Here is a 20,870-nt window from a genome sequence, read left to right as displayed (position 1 = left end):
TTTAACCTGGACACACACAGTTATATATATTTAACCTGGGGACACACACAGTTATATATATTTAACCTGGACACACACAGTTATATATATTTAACCTGGGGACACACACAGTTATATATATTTAACCTGGACACACACAGTTATATATATTTAACCTGGACACACACACAGTTATATATATTTAACCTGGACACACACAGTTATATATATTTAACCTGGGGACACACAGTTATATATATTTAACCTGGGGACACACACAGTTATATATATTTAACCTGGGGACACACACAGTTATATATATTTAACCTGGACACACACAGTTATATATATTTAACCTGGACACACACAGTTATATATATTTAACCTGGGGACACACACAGTTATATATATTTAACCTGGGGACACACACAGTTATATATATTTAACCTGGGGACACACAGTTATATATATTTAACCTGGACACACACACAGTTATATATATTTAACCTGGGGACACACACAGTTATATATATTTAACCTGGACACACACAGTTATATATATTTAACCTGGGGACACACACAGTTATATATATTTAACCTGGGGACACACAGTTATATATATTTAACCTGGACACACACAGTTATATATATTTAACCTGGACACACACAGTTATATATATTTAACCTGGACACACACAGTTATATATATTTAACCTGGGGACACACACAGTTATATATATTTAACCTGGGGACACACAGTTATATATATTTAACCTGGACACACACAGTTATATATATTTAACCTGGGGACACACACAGTTATATATATTTAACCTGGGGACACACAGTTATATATATTTAACCTGGACACACACAGTTATATATATTTAACCTGGACACACACAGTTATATATATTTAACCTGGGGACACACACAGTTATATATATTTAACCTGGACACACACAGTTATATATATTTAACCTGGGGACACACACAGTTATATATATTTAACCTGGGGACACACAGTTATATATATTTAACCTGGACACACACAGTTATATATATTTAACCTGGACACACACAGTTATATATATTTAACCTGGGGACACACAGTTATATATATTTAACCTGGGGACACACACAGTTATATATATTTAACCTGGACACACACAGTTATATATATTTAACCTGGGGACACACACAGTTATATATATTTAACCTGGGGACACACAGTTATATATATTTAACCTGGGGACACACAGTTATATATATTTAACCTGGGGACACACAGTTATATATATTTAACCTGGGGACACACAGTTATATATATTTAACCTGGGGACACACAGTTATATATATTTAACCTGGGGACACACACAGTTATATATATTTAACCTGGGGACACACAGTTATATATATTTAACCTGGGGACACACACAGTTATATATATTTAACCTGGGGACACACACAGTTATATATATTTAACCTGGGGACACACACAGTTATATATATTTAACCTGGGGACACACACAGTTATATATATTTAACCTGGGGACACACAGTTATATATATTTAACCTGGGGACACACAGTTATATATATTTAACCTGGACACACACAGTTATATATATTTAACCTGGGGACACACACAGTTATATATATTTAACCTGGGGACACACAGTTATATATATTTAACCTGGGGACACACAGTTATATATATTTAACCTGGGGACACACACAGTTATATATATTTAACCTGGACACACACAGTTATATATATTTAACCTGGACACACACAGTTATATATATTTAACCTGGGGACACACACAGTTATATATATTTAACCTGGGGACACACACAGTTATATATATTTAACCTGGGGACACACACAGTTATATATATTTAACCTGGACACACACAGTTATATATATTTAACCTGGACACACACAGTTATATATATTTAACCAGGGGACACACACAGTTATATATATTTAACCTGGACACACACAGTTATATATATTTAACCTGGACACACACAGTTATATATATTTAACCTGGGGACACACACAGTTATATATATTTAACCTGGGGACACACAGTTATATATATTTAACCTGGGGACACACACAGTTATATATATTTAACCTGGGGACACACACAGTTATATATATTTAACCTGGGGACACACAGTTATATATATTTAACCTGAGGACACACACAGTTATATATATTTAACCTGGACACACACAGTTATATATATTTAACCTGGGGACACACACAGTTATATATATTTAACCTGGACACACACAGTTATATATATTTAACCTGGGGACACACACACAGTTATATATATTTAACCTGGACACACACAGTTATATATATTTAACCTGGGGACACACACAGTTATATATATTTAACCTGGACACACACAGTTATATATATTTAACCTGGACACACACAGTTATATATATTTAACCTGGGGACACACAGTTATATATATTTAACCTGAGGACACACAGTTATATATATTTAACCTGGACACACACAGTTATATATATTTAACCTGGGGACACACACAGTTATATATATTTAACCTGGGGACACACAGTTATATATATTTAACCTGGACACACACAGTTATATATATTTAACCTGGACACACACAGTTATATATATTTAACCTGAGGACACACAGTTATATATATTTAACCTGGACACGCACAGTTATATATATTTAACCTGGGGACACACACAGTTATATATATTTAACCTGGGGACACACAGTTATATATATTTAACCTGAGGACACACAGTTATATATATTTAACCTGGACACACACAGTTATATATATTTAACCTGGGGACACACACAGTTATATATTTAACCTGGGGACACACAGTTATATTATTTAACCTGGACACACACAGTTATATATATTTAACCTGGACACACACAGTTATATATATTTAACCTGGGGACACACACAGTTATATATATTTAACCTGGACACACAAGTTATATATATTTAACCTGGACACCACAGTTATATATATTTAACCTGGGGACACACAGTTATATATATTTAACCTGGACACTACACAGTTATATTCCATATTTAACCTGGTTACACAGAGACACTTTTACATTTGAGTTCTTATCCAGAGACAAGACACATGAACTCTTCCCAGTGCATCTTGCATGGGGGCTGTTCAGTTAAACACGTGTGTTAAGTTGGGATAGAGAGAGTAGAGGTCTCCTTACTCTATGTTCTATTGGCCTTGTGTATCACTGACTACAAACCACCTGCAGTGATACTGGACAGGAAATGGTTCCATATTTATCACTGACTACAAACCACCTGCAGTGATACTAGACAGGAAATGGTTCCATATTTATCACTGACTACAAACCACCTGCAGTGATACTAGACAGGAAATGGTTCCATATTTATCACTGACTACAAACCACCTGCAGTGATACTGGACAGGAAATGGTTCCATATTTATCACTGACTACAAACCACCTGCAGTGATACTAGACAGGAAATGGTTCCATATTTATCACTGACTACAAACCACCTGCAGTGATACTAGACAGGAAATGGTTCCATATTTATCACTGACTACAAACCACCTGCAGTGATACTAGACAGGAAATGGTTCCATATTTATCACTGACTACAAACCACCTGCAGTGATACTAGACAGGAAATGGTTCCATATTTATCACTGACTACAAACCACCTGCAGTGATACTAGACAGGAAATGGTTCCATATTTATCACTGACTACAAACCACCTGCAGTGATACTAGACAGGAAATGGTTCCATATTTATCACTGACTACAAACCACCTGCAGTGATACTAGACAGGAAATGGTTCCATATTTATCACTGACTACAAACCACCTGCAGTGATACTAGACAGGAAATGGTTCCATATTTATCACTGACTACAAACCACCTGCAGTGATACTAGACAGGAAATGGTTCCATATTTATCACTGACTACAAACCACCTGCAGTGATACTAGACAGGAAATGGTTCCATATTTATCACTGACTACAAACCACCTGCAGTGATACTAATGGTTCCATATTTATCACTGACTACAAACCACCTGCAGTGATACTAGATGGTTCCATATTTATCACTGACTACAAACCACCTGCAGTGATACTAGACAGGAAATGGTTCCATATTTATCACTGACTACAAACCACAAACCACCTGCAGTCACTGATACTAACCACCTGCAGTGAAAATGGTTCCATATTTATCACTGACTACAAACCACCTGCAGTGATACTAGACAGGAAATGGTTCCATATTTATCACTGACTACAAACCACCTGCAGTGATACTAGACAGGAAATGGTTCCATATTTATCACTGACTACAAACCACCTGCAGTGATACTAGACAGGAAATGGTTCCATATTTATCACTGACAATCCACAAACCACCTGGTTCAGTGATACTAGATACTAGACAGGAAATGGTTCCATATTTATCACTGACTACAAACCACCTGCAGTGATACTAGACAGTGGTTCCATATTTATCACTGACGACAAACCACCTGCAGTGATACTAGACAGAAATGGTTCCATATTTATCACTGACTACAAACCACCTGCAGTGATACTAGACAGGAAATGCTTCCATATTTATCACTGACTACAAACCACCTGCAGTGATACTAGACAGGAAATGGTTCCATATTTATCACTGACTACAAACCACCTGCAGTGATACTAGACAGGAAATGGTTCCATATTTATCACTGACTACAAACCACCTGCAGTGATACTAGACAGGAAATGGTTCCATATTTATCACTGACTACAAACCACCTGCAGTGATACTAGACAGGAAATGGTTCCATATTTATCACTGACTACAAACCACCTGCAGTGATACTAGACGTGCTTCCATATTTATCACTGACTACAAACCACCTGCAGTGATACTAGACAGAAATGCTTCCATATTTATCACTGACTACAAACCACCTGCAGTGATACTAGACAGCTGGTTCCATATTTATCACTTCAATCCACCTGCAGTGATACTAGACTGGAAATGGTTCCATATTTATCACTGACTACAAACCACCTGCAGTGATACTAGACAGGAAATGGTTCCATCATCACTGACTACAAACCACCTGCAGTGATACTAGACAGGAAATGGTTCCATATTTATCACTGACTACAAACCACCTGCAGTGATACTGACTGGAAATGGTTCCATATTTATCACTGACTACAAACCACCTGCAGTGATACTAGACAGGAAATGGTTCCATATTTATCACTGACTACAAACCACCTGCAGTGATACTAGACAGGAAATGGTTCCATATTTATCACTGACTACAAACCACCTGCAGTGATACTAGACAGGAAATGGTTCCATATTTATCACTGACGACAATCCACCTGCAGTGATACTGGACAGGAAATGGTTCCATATTTATCACTGACTACAAACCACCTGCAGTGATACTAGACAGGAAATGGTTCCATATTTATCACTGACTACAAACCACCTGCAGTGATACTAGACAGGAAATGGTTCCATATTTATCACTGACTACAAACCACCTGCAGTGATACTGGACAGGAAATGGTTCCATATTTATCACTGACTACAAACCACCTGCAGTGATACTAGACAGGAAATGGTTCCATATTTATCACTGACGACAAACCACCTGCAGTGATACTGGACAGGAAATGGTTCCATATTTATCACTGACTACAAACCACCTGCAGTGATACTAGACTGGAAATGGTTCCATATTTATCACTGACTACAAACCACCTGCAGTGATACTAGACAGGAAATGGTTCCATATTTATCACTGACTACAAACCACCTGCAGTGATACTAGACAGGAAATGGTTCCATATTTATCACTGACTACAAACCACCTGCAGTGATACTAGACAGGAAATGGTTCCATATTTATCACTGACAACAAACCACCTGCAGTGATACTAGACAGGAAATGGTTCCATATTTAACAACATAATAAACACAATAGCGTGATATTATTTTGACTCATGTTGATCGATGAGCCTGTAGTTTCTCAGTCTGACTGGTGGGTGTGAAGCTGAGCCTGTTGTTTCTCAGTCTGACTGGTGGGTGTGAAGCTGAGCCTGTTGTTTCTCAGTCTGACTGGTGGGTGTGAAGCTGAGCCTGTTGTTTCTCAGTCTGACTGGTGGGTGTGAAGCTGAGCCTGTTGTTTCTCAGTCTGACTGGTGGGTGTGAAGCTGAGCCTGTTGTTTCTCAGTCTGACTGGTGGGTGTGAAGCTGAGCCTGTTGTTTCTCAGTCTGACTGGTGGGTGTGAAGCTGAGCCTGTTGTTTCTCAGTCTGACTGGTGGGTGTGAAGCTGAGCCTGTTGTTTCTCAGTCTGACTGGTGGGTGTGAAGCTGAGCCTGTTGTTTCTCAGTCTGACTGGTGGGTGTGAAGCTGAGCCTGTAGTTTCTCAGTCTGACTGGTGGGTGTGAAGCTGAGCCTGTTGTTTCTCAGTCTGACTGGTGGGTGTGAAGCTGAGCCTGTTGTTTCTCAGTCTGACTGGTGGGTGTGAAGCTGAGCCTGTTGTTTCTCAGTCTGACTGGTGGGTGTGAAGCTGAGCCTGTTGTTTCTCAGTCTGACTGGTGGGTGTGAAGCTGAGCCTGTTGTTTCTCAGTCTGACTGGTGGGTGTGAAGCTGAGCCTGTTGTTTCTCAGTCTGACTGGTGGGTGTGAAGCTGAGCCTGTTGTTTCTCAGTCTGACTGGTGGGTGTGAAGCTGAGCCTGTTGTTTCTCAGTCTGACTGGTGGGTGTGAAGCTGAGCCTGTTGTTTCTCAGTCTGACTGGTGGGTGTGAAGCTGAGCCTGTTGTTTCTCAGTCTGACTGGTGGGTGTGAAGCTGAGCCTGTAGTTTCTCAGTCTGACTGGTGGGTGTGAAGCTGAGCCTGTTGTTTCTCAGTCTGACTGGTGGGTGTGAAGCTGAGCCTGTTGTTTCTCAGCCTGACTGGTGGGTGTGAAGCTGAGCCTGTTGTTTCTCAGTCTGACTGGTGGGTGTGAAGCTGAGCCTGTTGTTTCTCAGTCTGACTGGTGGGTGTGAAGCTGAGCCTGTTGTTTCTCAGTCTGACTGGTGGGTGTGAAGCTGAGCCTGTTGTTTCTCAGTCTGACTGGTGGGTGTGAAGCTGAGCCTGTTCAGAGGGGAAACCCAAATGCCCTGCTTCAGGCTGACGCATCAGCTGAGATGGCACCAATTAGACAAGGCTAGGAACAAATCACACCTACCTGATTGGGTCTATTTAAGCCGACTGAGTCTGCTCACTCATCCTGCTGCCACTTCCTGCCACTATGAACTGGCTTCCTGTTCTGCGTCGGCGCTGCTGTGTAACTAGATGTTATGACCCCAAGCATACTTCCAAAGTTGTGGCAAAATGGCAACAAAGTCAAGGTATTGGAGTGGCCATCACAAAGCCCTGACCTCAATGTTGTAGAAAATGTGTGGGCAGAACTGAAAAAGCGTGTGCGAGCAAGGAGGACTACAAACCTGACTCAGTTACACCAGCTCTGTCAGGAGGAATGGACCAAAACTCACCCAACCTATTGTGGGAAGCTTGTGGAAGGCTACCCAAAACGTTTGACCCAAGTTAAACAATTTAAAGGCAATGCTACTAAATACTAATTGAGTCGATGTAAACTTCTGACCCACTGGGAATGTGATGAAAGAAATAAATGCTGAAATAAATAATTATCTCTACTATTATTCTGACATTTCACATTCTTAAAATAAAGTGGTGATCCTAACTGACCTAAAACAGGGATTGTTTTAAAACTAGGATTAAAATGTCAGGAATTGTGGAAAAACTGAGTTAAAACGTATTTGGCTAAGGTGTATGTATGAACTTCTGACGTCAACTGTATAAACTGTTGTTTCTCAATCAGACCGTCAGTTCGTATTGTGTTCTGTTTGAGGCTGACGCAGAGAGACTAGCTGTGGAGGGGAGTCACCAGTTTACTGTATTACTCCTGAGTTTCTGGTGGCCGCATAGGCAAGTCTGGACAGGGCATATTGCACCTCTCACACGGGCTCACCACCACACACTCCAGGGTTTCCGTTAGCCCACATCTAATTAGCGCTGGCAAATTGCCTGGTAGAAGAAAGAAAAATTCAAACATTAAAACAACAGGATTTATGTAAATACATTTTAGTAATTTACAGAGCATTCAGAAAGTATTCAGACCCCTGGACTTTTCCCACATTTTGTTACGTCAATCTACACATAATACCCCGTAATGATTAAGCAAGAACATGTGTTGACATTTTGGCAAATTTCTTTCTTTAAAAAAAAAACCAACATGTTATCACATTTACATAAGAATTTCAGACCCTTTACTCAGTTCTTTGTTGAAGCACCTCTGCCAGCGATTACAGCCTCGGGTCTTCTTGGGTATGACGCTACAAGCTTGGCACAGCTGTATTTGGGGAGTTTCTCCCATTCTTCTCTGCAGATCCTCTGAAGCTCTGTCAGGATGGATGGAGAGCGTCGCTGCACAGCTATTTTCAGGTCTCTCCAGAGATGTTCGATCAGGTTCAAGTCCGGGCTCTGGCCTGGCCACTGAGCGACATCCAGAGACTTGTCCTGCATTGTTATGGCTGTGTGCTTAGGGTCGTGGTCCTGTTGGAAGGTGAACCTTCACCCCAGTCTGAGGTCCTGAGTGCTCTGGAGAAGGTTCTCATCAAGGATCTCTCTGTTTATCTTTCCCTCGATCCTGACTAGTCTCCCGGTCCCTGCCAATGAAAAACATCCCCCTCAACATGATGCTGCCACAACCACCATGATTCACCGTAGGGATGGTGCCAGGTTTCCTCCAGGCCTTGACGTTTGGCATTCAGGCCAAAGAGTTTAATCTTGGTTTCATAAAACCAGAGAATCTTGTTTCTCATGAACTGAGAGTCCTTTAGATGCCTTTTAGAAAACTCCAAGCGGGCTGTCTGTCATGTGCCTTTTACTGAGGAGTGGCTTCCGTCTGGCCACTCTACCATGAAGCCTAATTGGCGGAGGGCTGCAGAGACAGTCTTGGTGGATCCCAAGTTCTTCCATTAAAAATGATGGAGGCCACAGCGTTCTTCGGGACCTTTAATGCTGCCAAACTTTTTTGTTACCCTTCCCCAGATCTGTGCCTCGACACAATCCTGTCTCGGAGTTCTACAGACAATTCCTTCGACCTCATGGCTTGGGTTTTTGCTCTGACAACTGTGGGACCTTATATAGACAGGTGTGAGCCTTTCCAAATCACATCCAATCCTATTGAATTTACCACAGATGGACTCCAATCAAGTTGTAGAAACATCGCAAGGATGATCAATGGAAACAGGATGCACCTGAGCTCAATGTCAGGTCTCATAGCAAAGGGTCTGAATACTTATGTCAATAAGGTTTCTGTTTTTAGTTATTTTTAATACATTTGCAAAAATGTCTTAAAAACCTGTTCCCACTTCGTCAATATGGGGTATTGTGTGTAGATAGGCGGCGGGGTATCCTAGTGGATGGAGCGTTGGACGAGTAACCGAAAGGTTGCAAGGTCGAATCCCCGAGCTGACAAGGCACACATCTGTCCTTCTGCCCGTGTTCCTAGGGCCGTCATTGTAAATTAGAATTTGTTCTTAAACTGACTTGCCTAATTAAATAAAGGTTTAAAAAAAATAAGATTGACGAGGTAAAAAAAAATGTATTTAATCAATTTTAGAATTAGACTGAACAGTAAAACAAAAGGTGCAAAAATAAATCAAGGGTCTGAAAACGGGGGTGTAGAAGACTTACGGGAGCTATTAAGGTGAAGTGCCTTGCTCAAGGGCACAGTGGCAGATGTTCCACGTGGTCAGGGATTCGAACCAGTGGCATTTCTCTAGTGTTACTGTATCAATACTGGGCCATAATGTCGAACTACCATAGAAGAAGTCTGTCTGTTTGTGGCATAGTGAAAAGGCAGGTGAAAATGCAGGTGTTGGCCTGCGGGGAAGGAGAATACCTCCACTGAAAACCACATCACTGTTGATTAATACAGGTGTTGGCCTGCGGAGAAGGAGAATACCTCCACTGAAAACCACGTCACTGTTGATTAATACAGGTGTTGGCCTGCGGGGAAGGAGAATACCTCCACTGAAAACCACATCACTGTTGCTTAATTAATACACTGGAATTATTACCAAATCATATCAGTGTTTGGAGTTGGACACCTCTGACATTAGAGACCCAGTATATAATGTGTTCTGTTGGGGGTTCTGGAGGACTGGAACCACTAACATTAGAGACCCAGTATATAATGTGTTCTGTTGGGGGTTCTGGAGGACTGGAACCACTCACATTAGAGACCCAGTATATAATGTGTTCTGTTGGGGGTTCTGGAGGACTGGAACCACTGACATTAGAGACCCAGTATATAATGTGTTCTGTTGGGGGTTCTGGAGGACTGGAACCACTGACATTAGAGATCCAGTATATAATGTGTTCTGTTGGGGGTTCTGGAGGACTGGAACCACTGAACACTAGAGACCCAGTATATAATGTGTTCTGTTGGGGGTTCTGGAACCACTGACATTAGAGACCCAGTATATAATGTGTTCTGTTGGGGGTTCTGGAAGGACTGGAACCACTGACATTAGAGACCCAGTATATAATGTGTTCTGTTGGGGGTTCTGGAACCACTGACATTAGAGACCCAGTATATAATGTGTTCTGTTGGGGGTTCTGGAGGACTGGAACCACTGACATTAGAGACCCAGTATATAATGTGTTCTGTTGGGGGTTCTGGAACCACTGACATTAGAGACCCAGTATATAATGTGTTCTGTTGGGGGTTCTGGAGGACTGGAACCACTGACATTAGAGACCCAGTATATAATGTTTTCTGTTGGGGGTTCTGGAGGACTGGAACCACTGACATTAGAGACCCAGTATATAATGTGTTCTGTTGGGGGTTCTGGAGGACTGGAACCACTGATACTAGAGACCCAGTATATAATGTGTTCTGTTGGGGGTTCTGGAACCACTGACATTAGAGACCCAGTATATAATGTGTTCTGTTGGGGTTCTGGAGGACTGGAACCACTGACATTAGAGACCCAGTATATAATGTTTTCTGTTGGGGGTTCTGGAGGACTGGAACCACTGACATTAGAGACCCAGTATATAATGTTTTCTGTTGGGGGTTCTGGAGGACTGGAACCACTGACATTAGAGACCCAGTATATAATGTGTTCTGTTGGGGGTTCTGGAACCACTGACATTAGAGACCCAGTATATAATGTGTTCTGTTGGGGGTTCTGGAACCACTGACATTAGAGACCCAGTATATAATGTGTTCTGTTGGGGTTCTGGAGGACTGGAACCACTGACATTAGAGACCCAGTATATAATGTTTTCTGTTGGGGGTTCTGGAGGACTGGAACCACTGACATTAGAGACCCAGTATATAATGTGTTCTGTTGGGGGTTCAGGAACCACTGACATTAGAGACCCAGTATATAATGTGTTCTGTTGGGGTTCTGGAACCACTGACATTAGAGACCCAGTATATAATGTGTTCTGTTGGGGTTCTGGAGGACTGGAACCACTGACATTAGAGACCCAGTATATAATGTGTTATGTTGGGGGTTCTGGAACCACTGACATTAGAGACCCAGTATATAATGTGTTCTGTTGGGGGTTCTGGAGGACTGGAACCACTGACATTAGAGACCCAGTATATAATGTTTTCTGTTTGGGGTTCTGGAGGACTGGAACCACTGACATTAGAGACCCAGTATATAATGTTTTCTGTTTGGGGTTCTGGAGGACTGGAACCACTGACATTAGAGACCCAGTATATAATGTTTTCTGTTTGGGGTTCTGGAGGACTGGAACCACTGACATTAGAGACCCAGTATATAATGTGTTCTGTTGGGGGTTCTGGAGGACTGGAACCACTGACATTAGAGACCCAGTATATAATGTGTTCTGTTGGGGGTTCTGGAGGACTGGAACCACTGAACACTAGAGACCCAGTATATAATGTGTTCTGTTGGGGGTTCTGGAACCACTGACATTAGAGACCCAGTATATAATGTGTTCTGTTGAGGGTTCTGGAACCACTGACATTAGAGACCCAGTAAATAATGTGTTCTGTTGGGGGTTCTGGAACCACTGACATTAGAGACCCAGTATATAATGTGTTCTGTTGGGGTTCTGGAACCACTGACATTAGAGACCCAGTATATAATGTGTTCTGTTGGGGGTTCTGGAACCACTGACATTAGAGACCCAGTATATAATGTGTTCTGTTGGGGGTTCTGGAACCACTGACATTAGAGACCCAGTATATAATGTGTTCTGTTGGGGGTTCTGGAGGACTGGAACCACTGACATTAGAGACCCAGTATATAATGTGTTCTGTTGGGGGTTCTGGAGGACTGGAACCACTGACATTAGAGACCCAGTATATAATGTGTTCTGTTGGGGGTTCTGGAACCACTGACATTAGAGACCCAGTATATAATGTGTTCTGTTGGGGTTCTGGAACCACTGACATTAGAGACCCAGTATATAATGTGTTCTGTTGGGGGTTCTGGAGGACTGGAACCACTGACATTAGAGACCCAGTATATAATGTGTTCTGTTGGGGGTTCTGGAACCACTGACATTAGAGACCCAGTATATAATGTGTTCTGTTGGGGGTTCTGGAGGACTGGAACCACTGACATTAGAGACCCAGTATATAATGTTTTCTGTTGGGGGTTCTGGAGGACTGGAACCACTGACATTAGAGACCCAGTATATAATGTGTTCTGTTGGGGTTCTGGAACCACTGACATTAGAGACCCAGTATATAATGTGTTCTTCTGGGGGTTCTGGAACCACTGACATTAGAGACCCAGTATATAATGTGTTCTGTTGGGGGTTCTGGAACCACTGACATTAGAGACCCAGTATATAATGTGTTCTGTTGGGGTTCTGGAGGACTGGAACCACTGACATTAGAGACCCAGTATATAATGTGTTCTGTTGGGGTTCTGGAGGACTGGAACCACTGACATTAGAGACCCAGTATATAATGTGTTCTGTTGGGGGTTCTGGAGGACTGGAACCACTGGCATTAGAGACCCAGTATATAATGTGTTCTGTTGGGGGTTCTGGAGGACTGGAACCACTGGCATTAGAGACCCAGTATATAATGTGTTCTGTTGGGGTTCTGGAGGACTGGAACCACTGATACTAGAGACCCAGTATATAATGGGTTCTGTTGGGGTTCTGGAGGACTGGAACCACTGACATTAGAGACCCAGTAAATAATGTGTTCTGTTGGGGGTTCTGGAGGACTGGAACCACTGACATTAGAGACCCAGTATATAATGTGTTCTGTTAGGGGTTCTGGAACCACTGACATTAGAGACCCAGTATATAATGTGTTCTGTTGGGGGTTCTGGAACCACTGACATTAGAGACCCAGTATATAATGTGTTCTGTTGGGGGTTCTGGAGGACTGGAACCACTGACATTAGAGACCCAGTATATAATGTGTTCTGTTGGGGGTTCTGGAGGACTGGAACCACTGAACACTAGAGACCCAGTATATAATGTGTTCTGTTGGGGTTCTGGAACCACTGGCATTAGAGACCCAGTATATAATGTGTTCTGTTGGGGGTTCTGGAACCACTGACATTAGAGACCCAGTATATAATGTGTTATGTTGGGGGTTCTGGAACCACTGACATTAGAGACCCAGTATATAATGTGTTCTGTTGGGGGTTCTGGAACCACTGACATTAGAGACCCAGTATATAATGTGTTCTGTTGGGGGTTCTGGAGGACTGGAACCACTGACATTAGAGACCCAGTATATAATGTGTTCTGTTGGGGTTCTGGAACCACTGACATTAGAGACCCAGTATATAATGTGTTCTGTTGGGGTTCTGGAGGACTGGAACCACTGACATTAGAGACCCAGTATATAATGTTTTCTGTTGGGGGTTCTGGAGGACTGGAACCACTGACATTAGAGACCCAGTATATAATGTTTTCTGTTGGGGGTTCTGGAGGACTGGAACCACTGACATTAGAGACCCAGTATATAATGTGTTCTGTTGGGGTTCTGGAACCACTGACATTAGAGACCCAGTATATAATGTGTTCTGTTGGGGGTTCTGGAACCACTGACATTAGAGACCCAGTATATAATGTGTTCTGTTGGGGGTTCTGGAACCACTGACATTAGAGACCCAGTATATAATGTGTTCTGTTGGGGGTTCTAGAGGACTGGAACCACTGACATTAGAGACCCAGTATATAATGTGTTCTGTTGGGGGTTCTGGAACCACTGACATTAGAGACCCAGTATATAATGTGTTCTGTTGGGGGTTCTGGAACCACTGGCATTAGAGACCCAGTATATAATGTGTTCTGTTGGGGTTCTGGAACCACTGACATTAGAGACCCAGTATATAATGTGTTCTGTTGGGGGTTCTGGAACCACTGACATTAGAGACCCAGTATATAATGTGTTCTGTTGGGGGTTCTGGAGGACTGGAACCACTGACATTAGAGACCCAGTATATAATGTGTTCTGTTGGGGGTTCTGGAACCACTGACATTAGAGACCCAGTATATAATGTGTTCTGTTGGGGGTTCTGGAGGACTGGAACCACTGACATTAGAGACCCAGTATATAATGTTTTCTGTTGGGGGTTCTGGAGGACTGGAACCACTGACATTAGAGACCCAGTATATAATGTGTTCTGTTGGGGTTCTGGAACCACTGACATTAGAGACCCAGTATATAATGTGTTCTTCTGGGGTTCTGGAACCACTGACATTAGAGACCCAGTATATAATGTGTTCTGTTGGGGTTCTGGAACCACTGACATTAGAGACCCAGTATATAATGTGTTCTGTTGGGGTTCTGGAGGACTGGAACCACTGACATTAGAGACCCAGTATATAATGTGTTCTGTTGGGGGTTCTGGAGGACTGGAACCACTGACATTAGAGACCCAGTATATAATGTGTTCTGTTGGGGGTTCTGGAGGACTGGAACCACTGGCATTAGAGACCCAGTATATAATGTGTTCTGTTGGGGGTTCTGGAGGACTGGAACCACTGGCATTAGAGACCCAGTATATAATGTGTTCTGTTGGGGGTTCTGGAGGACTGGAACCACTGATACTAGAGACCCAGTATATAATGGGTTCTGTTGGGGGTTCTGGAGGACTGGAACCACTGACATTAGAGACCCAGTAAATAATGTGTTCTGTTGGGGGTTCTGGAGGACTGGAACCACTGACATTAGAGACCCAGTATATAATGTGTTCTGTTAGGGTTCTGGAACCACTGACATTAGAGACCCAGTATATAATGTGTTCTGTTGGGGGTTCTGGAACCACTGACATTAGAGACCCAGTATATAATGTGTTCTGTTGGGGGTTCTGGAGGACTGGAACCACTGACATTAGAGACCCAGTATATAATGTGTTCTGTTGGGGGTTCTGGAACCACTGGCATTAGAGACCCAGTATATAATGTGTTCTGTTGGGGGTTCTGGAACCACTGACATTAGAGACCCAGTATATAATGTGTTATGTTGGGGTTCTGGAACCACTGACATTAGAGACCCAGTATATAATGTGTTCTGTTGGGGTTCTGGAACCACTGACATTAGAGACCCAGTATATAATGTGTTCTGTTGGGGTTCTGGAGGACTGGAACCACTGACATTAGAGACCCAGTATATAATGTGTTCTGTTGGGGTTCTGGAACCACTGACATTAGAGACCCAGTATATAATGTGTTCTGTTGGGGGTTCTGGAGGACTGGAACCACTGACATTAGAGACCCAGTATATAATGTTTTCTGTTGGGGTTCTGGAGGACTGGAACCACTGACATTAGAGACCCAGTATATAATGTTTTCTGTTGGGGGTTCTGGAGGACTGGAACCACTGACATTAGAGACCCAGTATATAATGTGTTCTGTTGGGGGTTCTGGAACCACTGACATTAGAGACCCAGTATATAATGTGTTCTGTTGGGGGTTCTGGAACCACTGACATTAGAGACCCAGTATATAATGTGTTCTGTTGGGGGTTCTGGAACCACTGACATTAGAGACCCAGTATATAATGTGTTCTGTTGGGGTTCTAGAGGACTGGAACCACTGACATTAGAGACCCAGTATATAATGTGTTCTGTTGGGGGTTCTGGAACCACTGACATTAGAGACCCAGTATATAATGTGTTCTGTTGGGGGTTCTGGAACCACTGGCATTAGAGACCCAGTATATAATGTGTTCTGTTGGGGTTCTGGAACCACTGACATTAGAGACCCAGTATATAATGTGTTCTGTTGGGGGTTCTGGAGGACTGGAACCACTGACATTAGAGACCCAGTATATAATGTGTTATGTTGGGGGTTCTGGAACCACTGATATTAGAGACCCAGTATATAATGTTTTCTGTTGGGGGTTCTGGAGGACTGGAACCACTGACAATAGAGACCCAGTATATAATGTTTTCTGTTGGGGGTTCTGGAACCACTGGCATTAGAGACCCAGTATATAATGTGTTCTGTTGGGGGTTCTGGAGGACTGGAACCACTGACATTAGAGACCCAGTATATAATGTGTTCTGTTGGGGGTTCTGGAGGACTGGAACCACTGGCATTAGAGACCCAGTATATAATGTGTTCTGTTGGGGGTTCTGGAACCACTGGCATTAGAGACCCAGTATATAATGTGTTCTGTTGGGGGTTCTGGAACCACTGACATTAGAGACCCAGTATATAATGTGTTCTGTTGGGGTTCTGGAACCACTGGCATTAGAGACCCAGTATATAATGTGTTCTGTTGGGGGTTCTGGAACCACTGACATTAGAGACCCAGTATATAATGTGTTCTGTTGGGGGTTCTGGAGGACTGGAACCACTGACATTAGAGACCCAGTATATAATGTGTTATGTTGGGGGTTCTGGAACCACTGATATTAGAGACCCAGTATATAATGTTTTCTGTTGGGGGTTCTGGAGGACTGGAACCACTGACAATAGAGACCCAGTATATAATGTTTTCTGTTGGGGGTTCTGGAACCACTGGCATTAGAGACCCAGTATATAATGTGTTCTGTTGGGGGTTCTGGAGGACTGGAACCACTGACATTAGAGACCCAGTATATAATGTGTTCTGTTGGGGGTTCTGGAGGACTGGAACCACTGGCATTAGAGACCCAGTATATAATGTGTTCTGTTGGGGGTTCTGGAACCACTGGCATTAGAGACCCAGTATATAATGTGTTCTGTTGGGGGTTCTGGAACCACTGACATTAGAGACCCAGTATATAATGTGTTATGTTGGGGTTCTGGAACCACTGACATTAGAGACCCAGTATATAATGTGTTCTGTTGGGGTTCTGGAACCACTGACATTAGAGACCCAGTATATAATGTGTTCTGTTGGGGGTTCTGGAGGACTGGAACCACTGACATTAGAGACCCAGTATATAATGTGTTCTGTTGGGGGTTCTGGAACCACTGACATTAGAGACCCAGTATATAATGTGTTCTGTTGGGGGTTCTGGAGGACTGGAACCACTGACATTAGAGACCCAGTATATAATGTTTTCTGTTGGGGGTTCTGGAGGACTGGAACCACTGACATTAGAGACCCAGTATATAATGTTTTCTGTTGGGGGTTCTGGAGGACTGGAACCACTGACATTAGAGACCCAGTATATAATGTGTTCTGTTGGGGTTCTGGAACCACTGACATTAGAGACCCAGTATATAATGTGTTCTGTTGGGGGTTCTGGAACCACTGACATTAGAGACCCAGTATATAATGTGTTCTGTTGGGGGTTCTGGAACCACTGACATTAGAGACCCAGTATATAATGTGTTCTGTTGGGGGTTCTAGAGGACTGGAACCACTGACATTAGAGACCCAGTATATAATGTGTTCTGTTGGGGGTTCTGGAACCACTGACATTAGAGACCCAGTATATAATGTGTTCTGTTGGGGGTTCTGGAACCACTGGCATTAGAGACCCAGTATATAATGTGTTCTGTTGGGGGTTCTGGAACCACTGACATTAGAGACCCAGTATATAATGTGTTCTGTTGGGGGTTCTGGAGGACTGGAACCACTGACATTAGAGACCCAGTATATAATGTGTTATGTTGGGGGTTCTGGAACCACTGATATTAGAGACCCAGTATATAATGTTTTCTGTTGGGGGTTCTGGAGGACTGGAACCACTGACAATAGAGACCCAGTATATAATGTTTTCTGTTGGGGGTTCTGGAGGACTGGAACCACTGACATTAGAGACCCAGTATATAATGTGTTCTGTTGGGGGTTCTGGAACCACTGGCATTAGAGACCCAGTATATAATGTGTTCTGTTGGGGGTTCTGGAGGACTGGAACCACTGACATTAGAGACCCAGTATATAATGTGTTCTGTTGGGGGTTCTGGAGGACTGGAACCACTGGCATTAGAGACCCAGTATATAATGTGTTCTGTTGGGGGTTCTGGAACCACTGACATTAGAGACCCAGTATATAATGTGTTCTGTGGGGGTTCTGGAACCACTGACATTAGAGACCAGTATATAATGTGTTCTGTTGGGGGTTCTGGAACCACTGACATTAGAGACCCAGTATATAATGTGTTCTGTTGGGGGTTCTGGAACCACTGACATTAGAGACCCAGTATATAATGTGTTCTGTTGGGGGTTCTGGAACCACTGACATTAGAGACCCAGTATATAATGTGTTCTGTTGGGGGTTCTGGAACCACTGACATTAGAGACCCAGTATATAATGTGTTCTGTTGGGGGTTCTGGAACCACTGACATTAGAGACCCAGTATATAATGTGTTCTGTTGGGGGTTCTGGAACCACTGACATTAGAGACCCAGTATATAATGTGTTCTGTTGGGGTTCTGGAGGACTGGAACCACTGACATTAGAGACCCAGTATATAATGTGTTCTGTTGGGGGTTCTGGAGGACTGGAACCACTGACATTAGAGACCCAGTATATAATGTGTTCTGTTGGGGGTTCTGGAACCACTGACATTAGAGACCCAGTATATAATGTGTTCTGTTGGGGGTTCTGGAACCACTGACATTAGAGACCCAGTATATAATGTGTTCTGTTGGGGTTCTGGAACCACTGACATTAGAGACCCAGTATATAATGTGTTCTGTTGGGGGTTCTGGAACCACTGACATTAGAGACCCAGTATATAATGTGTTCTGTTGGGGTTCTGGAACCACTGACATTAGAGACCCAGTATATAATGTGTTCTGTTGGGGGTTCTGGAACCACTGACATTAGAGACCCAGTATATAATGTGTTCTGTTGGGGGTTCTGGAGGACTGGAACCACTGACATTAGAGACCCAGTATATAATGTGTTCTGTTGGGGTTCTGGAGGACTGGAACCACTGACATTAGAGACCCAGTATATAATGTGTTCTGTTGGGGGTTCTGGAACCACTGACATTAGAGACCCAGTATATAATGTGTTCTGTTGGGGTTCTGGAACCACTGACATTAGAGACCCAGTATATAATGTGTTCTGTTGGGGGTTCTGGAACCACTGACATTAGAGACCCAGTAAATAATGTGTTCTGTTGGGGGTTCTGGAACCACTGACATTAGAGACCCAGTATATAATGGGTTCTGTTGGGGGTTCTGGAACCACTGACATTAGAGACCCAGTATATAATGTGTTATGTTGGGGGTTCTGGAACCACTGACATTAGAGACCCAGTATATAATGTGTTATGTTGGGGGTTCTGGAACCACTGACATTAGAGACCCAGTATATAATGTGTTCTGTTGGGGGTTCTGGAGGACTGGAACCACTGACATTAGAGACCCAGTATATAATGGGTGCTGTTGGGGGTTCTGGAACCACTGACATTAGAGACCCAGTATATAATGTGTTCTGTTGGGGGTTCTGGAACCACTGACATTAGAGACCCAGTATATAATGTGTTCTGTTGGGGGTTCTGGAACCACTGACATTAGAGACCCAGTAAATAATGTGTTCTGTTGGGGTTCTGGAACCACTGACATTAGAGACCCAGTATATAATGGGTTCTGTTGGGGGTTCTGGAACCACTGACATTAGAGACCCAGTATATAATGTGTTATGTTGGGGGTTCTGGAACCACTGACATTAGAGACCCAGTATATAATGTGTTATGTTGGGGGTTCTGGAGGACTGGAACCACTGACATTAGAGACCCAGTATATAATGTGTTATGTTGGGGGTTCTGGAACCACTGACATTAGAGACCCAGTATATAATGTGTTCTGTTGGGGGTTCTGGAACCACTGACATTAGAGACCCAGTATATAATGTGTTCTGTTGGGGGTTCTGGAGGACTGGAACCACTGACATTAGAGACCCAGTATATAATGTGTTCTGTTGGGGGTTCTGGAACCACTGACATTAGAGACCCAGTATATAATGTGTTCTGTTGGGGGTTCTGGAGGACTGGAACCACTGACATTAGAGACCCAGTATATAATGTTTTCTGTTGGGGTTCTGGAGGACTGGAACCACTGACATTAGAGACCCAGTATATAATGTTTTCTGTTGGGGTTCTGGAGGACTGGAACCACTGACATTAGAGACCCAGTATATAATGTGTTCTGTTGGGGGTTCTGGAACCACTGACATTAGAGACCCAGTATATAATGTGTTCTGTTGGGGGTTCTGGAACCACTGACATTAGAGACCCAGTATATAATGTGTTCTGTTGGGGTTCTGGAACCACTGACATTAGAGACCCAGTATATAATGTGTTCTGTTGGGGGTTCTAGAGGACTGGAACCACTGAC

The sequence above is a fragment of the Oncorhynchus keta genome, unplaced genomic scaffold (genome assembly GCF_023373465.1).
Source record: "Oncorhynchus keta strain PuntledgeMale-10-30-2019 unplaced genomic scaffold, Oket_V2 Un_contig_7382_pilon_pilon, whole genome shotgun sequence".
Taxonomy (NCBI): Eukaryota; Metazoa; Chordata; class Actinopteri; order Salmoniformes; family Salmonidae; genus Oncorhynchus; species Oncorhynchus keta.
The sequence above is the reverse complement of the archived record's forward strand: the minus strand, read 5'-3'. Positions refer to the sequence as shown.